This window comes from Syzygium oleosum, unplaced genomic scaffold (genome assembly GCF_021117445.2).
Source record: "Syzygium oleosum isolate NSW1041296 unplaced genomic scaffold, Sole_v2.1 Sole_v2.41, whole genome shotgun sequence".
NCBI classification, from domain to species: Eukaryota; Viridiplantae; Streptophyta; class Magnoliopsida; order Myrtales; family Myrtaceae; genus Syzygium; species Syzygium oleosum.
This window is the reverse complement of record NW_026607525.1, coordinates 67,306-73,305: the sequence shown is the minus strand read 5'-3', so window position 1 is coordinate 73,305 and position 6,000 is coordinate 67,306.

Genomic DNA, 6,000 nt, shown 5'->3' with positions numbered 1-6,000 from the left:
GCTAAATCTCTAATTTTAAAAACAATAACCCAGGAGTGATCAGTTCCGGGCGAGATTTTATTATAAGCGCACTGACGAATTACACGTTTTATAAATCCCAAAAATGGGCCGAAATTCGGGATGTCACATAAATTCTTAATATACATTAACTAACTCAGATTACAATATTATTCCTCGTACCTGCAGGAATATTGTATAAATGTAGATTGGCAATATGAATAGGGAAATTGCCTTCATTGACTAATGATTCGGGTTGGTTTGTGCAATTACAAAGGTGTTACATACGAGTCCTTCTCGAAGGGGCAAATTCAAATAGGAGCAAGCAGGCAAAAGCAATTTTTAAAATCTGGCTTTCTTTAATTGACCAAGAGAAGAAATTACAACAGCCTTTATTCATTTAATAAAACACAACCAAAATGGTGAACACGGGTTTTTGTCATGGACTTATGACACACCACATACCTGAAACCAGACTTGCCTAAATCATGAAATCCTTGATGCTCATGCTCTAAGATATAGAACTACCCAAATAAATTTTCGTGACAATGACAGACTCCCCATGAAATAATTGTCAATTGTCATGTCATGCTCGAAGCCTCGATTTTTTATTTTTCCTGATCCTTGTACTTCGTTTTCAAATGGCCAATCAGATAATTTACGCATGCCTGTAGAACTAAATCCCCACTTACATTTTTCTCATGACTATAATCCCCATGATAGCATAAATGTGCAGTATAACTCTTAAGTTTTGATCCGACCAAAAAAATAACTCTTAAGTTTTGCAACGTAAAACCTAAAGTGAGGGAAGTCTCAAGCCTTATTAAAACTTAAATCAAGGTCATACTCTCACCCAAGTCACTTTTATCTCTCTCCTTAAATTTATAATTTGCAACATTTTGAATATATTTTATTCTTTTAGGGTCACAATTAGAAATTCTCAGCCAATGGATTCTCCATGATCGAATTATCTGTTCAGTGATACTTTTCCCCTCTTTATGTCATTTTTTGTCGAACTCTTTATCTCAAGTTGACATTCTTATTTTTCTTGGCTTTTCAGTGAAGATTATCACTTATTTAGTTAAGGTATTTGTCATTAGTGGTTGGATATTATGATCCAACTATATTACAAGAACATGACTTTGACAAATTTTATTGTTACATAATACTCCATCACAACCAATTCCTTTTCTTTTTCCGAAGTAGAATCTATTTTGTTAACATGTTTAGGGTGCGCTTGGTAACTATTCTGTTCCTGAAAATAATTTCTACTCAGAAATGATTTTTTTAATCATGTTCCTAGAAACAATTTCTGAGTATTTGAAGGCGCTTGGTAACGGCCCAAAATTTCTATTTCCGGAATAGAAAAAAAACAAAAATGCGTTTGGTAACTATACAAAATTTCTTTTTATTAATAATATTTTGAATTTTTTAATATTTCTTTCTCTCTTTTTTGTTTTGTTTTTTCCTTCCTTGGCCCATGGCCGACAATTGGTCACAGGCCAAGGTCGGCAAGGGCGTCTCAGCCCTCGCCGGCCATAAGCGAGGGCCACCCTCGCGGGCAAGGGTGAGGGTTGGACCCTCGCGGCCTGGGCGAGGGCTGGAAAAGGCCTGCGAGGGCGACCCTCGCCTAGGCCGTGAGGGTCCAGCCCTCGCCCTCATCGGTCCTGGCCTGTGGCCGGTCGCCAGGAAAGAAGAAGAACCAGCCACAATCAGGAAGTAAAGAAGAAAAAGAAAAAAATCTCTTCTATTTCTAATTCTTGTTCCCAAAATCAAGAATCAATTTTTTTTTTTATTCTTGATTCTATTCCAAAACTGATTCCGGGAACAAAAAATTTACCAAACAGATTTCTGTTCATTTTTTGTTCCCGGGAACAAAAGAATAGAATCAGTCACTTTTTGGCAAGTTACCAAACACACCCTTAATGTACTGCCTCAAATTAAAAATGGAAGAAAAAATACATGATAATATGATGGACATTATAGTTCACGTGGATGACAACTTACTGGTTACATGATGGACGAAATAAACACACATATGCATAGATTGGTTCGGATAGTGAGAAAGTGAACAAAAAGGCACAATTAAATACGGAGACCCGTGTTTTCGGTAAACAGTAGAAATGATTGAGCATTTGTCCCCACGAATCCGATTCAGAGTATGCTCCTGTCCAAATCCCTAAGGTAAAATAAGAACAACCCCCATATTCAAACCTCCCATTTTACCATTAGCAATAACTTGTCCATTCTTCAGGATATTCCCCTGAAAAAGGGGTGGTCTCTGCCTGCGCGGAGATGGAGCAACAGAAGTTTTAAAAATGTAATATATATTTTAAGGAAGAACATGAAATGCAATTTTTTCACATGGTAAAGTGTATTTCTTTTTCCCAATGGTGCTTTTAATAGTTGGGCGTGCTTGATGGATGAATCCCTCCCTAAAAAAAATTGAAATCCAGGATGTAATCAGGGCAAAAAAAATTTGTTAATAATATTTTTCTATTAACACCAGATATCTTAAATGGAGAGTCTTGGCAGCGTATTATTGTGCTAGCTTTCTTGAGGTAGCCGGCTAATTACGGTCATGCTCTTAGGTCATATAAAAAAAACACCATTATGTCCTAGGAAAAGCTTTTATTTAATTAAATTTGCATATATTGAGTGGATTAAGTGTAGCTTTTCTTTGTTGATAGTTTGATTGACTCCTTGGTTTGCTTTAATATCAAATTAAATGGATTTTTTTATTTAATAATTATAATTTTCTTAGAGATTCTTTCATTCCATGTCTCCATTTTTTTTAAGTCGGAAAAATGTTACAAAAAATATAGATAAGTCTCATAAAAAAATTATATATATATATATATATATATTTCTCCTGTTTTTTGACTTTTAACTTATTATAGTCTTCCCATTAAGTAGGATTGATTTTTTAAGAGCAATTCTTGCGATAAAATGTATATATTTAGACTGGCTTTCAATATACATTTTTTGGCCATTTATCGGTTTGACACTAACGGTTCCACATTCGTAAAGTGTATTTCAAACATTTTGTCATGCAAATTTTGAATTCGAGCTCAATAAGATATTAAATTTGTGGAGTAACAACTCAATAAATAAAAACTCGGTTAAATGTGTGAAACTCTTTCTTGGGAATTAATTATTTGTGATAGGTTGATTAAGAAAGAAAGGTTGCGGAGTATGTTAAAAATTAATTCGAGGAGAGATGTAGAAGTGATTGGGACGAAGGCGCGACCCTCGCTGGGGCTGGAGAAGTCTAGTATTGGAATTGGCTTCAAGAGAGATTTATTTTGGAATTACTTTTGTAGAGAGATCCATCTTGGATAAGAAAAAGCCATCACATTCTCTCACGTGTTATGTCTAACTAGTATACCAAAAAAAAAAAACGATTCTCTTATTGGACATGGTTTTTTGTTTTTTTTTACCAGAACTTATTGGATATGGTTAACAAATGCTCTTCGAGTACGGATCTCATATTAACTCTACATTGTTCAATGACTAAGATTAACAACAAGTTTTTTTTTTGCCAAAATGTTAACAAGTCTATTGTGCACCAACAGCCATGCTCTCGATTGCTTTTCCTTTTCATGCCGTGAGAATGGTGATGTACTAGAACAGAAATTCAGAAAAAAGAAAGAAAGAAATACTGAATTTATGGGGCCGTTTTTTATCCTGTGCTTTTGTGCACATCGGTTTCGCCATATCCCTCTTGTCATCCATTCAATGCAAGGTGTTCTAATGTCAGTCGTCCATTTGATTTGTGTCATCGTATCAATTGTTCAATCGAAACTTTGCTAGTGCCAACAATCGAATTCAGCATGATAAAATCGATGTGTTCAAAGCCATTGGATCATAGCGAAGGGTATGTTTGTCGTAATATACAACATTGCGACTTGTCATGGTAATTAAGTACTAGATCATAATGACGTAAAATAAAATTGTTCTATGACTTTACGATGCAGTATCATAATCAAGTGTTGAAATGGTGTAAAACAGAGACGTGCACCAAACCGTATTTCGGAATATGAATGGAATCAACACTGACGCAAGTTCCGCGGGAAATGGATGCGTGATTTCCGTGGATTGCCGACTAAAAGTGAACTTCAATTCTGCCTTCTTGTCGGTAGAAATTAATAGTAATAAAAAAAAATGATAAAGTGAGAGCATCTCACACTTCTTGTGGACCTTCCACGGATTGTGTTCATGGGTGGGTTGGAAATTGGAATATGAAAGAAAACCCAAATACATCTGCACATCTCTCTAATAGAAAGTGTTCATTTTGATTCCAGCAATGGAATGATATTCGGAAAATATCTGGTTTGCCAAATAATATAGAAGGTAACACAGAGGTTAAATATATTTTGGGCCTCATCCTAATTACGTCTACAAAAATTGTAAGTTCAATCCTTTAGGGTTTGCTTAGTTGGTTGACGAGTCGGAGATTTTCGTATTAGAAGCTGGAGGTCACAAGGTCAAATCTCATCAAAACTATTGTAAGTCAGAGCGTGGTCTTCCATGGGCGTGACTCTTTTCAATCGGTAGCTACAAGAACCTTCGAATAGGTCTTCTCCTCAAAAAAAAATTTTCATTGCCTTTTATAATGTCAGACGAGATAATTATGAAATTCTAATGCTGTTAAATGTTAATAATGGGTATATGAGTTCCCTTTAATTAGCCAAGAAGAAAAAGATATTGCCAGATGATTTTAGTAATTTCCCACATTACTAAGATGATCATCTAGAAATGATTATTTAAGAGATTCGTTTTGGTTAGTGAGAGATTTTTCATTGCTCTTATTAACAAACACAAATAGTGTACAAAGATATTAATGAAATGATTAACGCAACGATCAAGAGGGGGTGAATTGATCGTTTTTAAGAAAATTAAAACTCTTTCGTGGAGTACGTGTGCTGTGCTGCTGTAGGAGGGTAGATTGGTTTGTTCTAAGAAAATTAATAAGACTTTTCCGTGAAGAACGCGTCTAGTGTGTTGCTGGAGGAGGAAAGCAGCTATGCGGAAGCGGTAACTTCTATCCAGCAGATAATGAAGGAGTTTGACAGATCAAAGCGATGCAAGACAGATTTATAGGGCTCGGCATTCCACTTGACCTACTCCACTCACAACAAGGCCGAGTCCCACTAAGTAATCCTCGAGATTTTATAATTTGTAGAGGGTGCTGCTTCTGCACAAAGCTCAGTAGATGATCCCACAAAACATGAGTACCCCTTACAACTCTATAACTCACTAACTTCCTAAATTGCAGAAGCGCAAATTTCTACAGAGAAATACAATCATAATTACACAGCTTCTATACACAAGAGCATAGACTAAGATTGTTTCAAGCTTGAATTAACCTAGATTTTTCATTTAGTTTCAAACCCAATCATGTAGTTACAGAAATTTATAAAATTTCATTCATAAGAAGCCTATGCCATCTAACTTTCATCTAAAAATTAAAGACAGTTGACCTTACTTTTAGACTCCCAAGGTGGCATGCTCTTGGCCACTTTTTGAAATCCGGCCCCCTCGTGTACGTTGCTTCCAGCAAGTTTTTTCTTTACTTGTTTGTTCGGCTTCTTAGCGACTTCGCTAGGTCTTTTGAACATGAATATTTTTATTTTATCTAATTTTTCTTTTATTTTAACTTTTTTAAAGATACTTTTAATTCTCTAAATTTGTTTGGGCCATTGTGGGCTTTCCAGGTCTTTTAGGCCCCAACCTATATACATACCTATATATATATAATTAATATTACGAAAAACCTCAAACTGGTACATCCATGACAAATTTACCTAAAACTAATTTTTCGTGGTACACCCATGACAAATTTACTCTTCATTAGTTTCCGTTAAATTTTACCGTCAAATTGCTGAGTTTGATAATATATGACAGTTGACGGATCTACCAATTTGAGATTTTACCCCTCCATTTATCGCAATTTTGCCAATTTGTGATTTTTCGTTGTATTAATCCAATTTAATAGAGGGT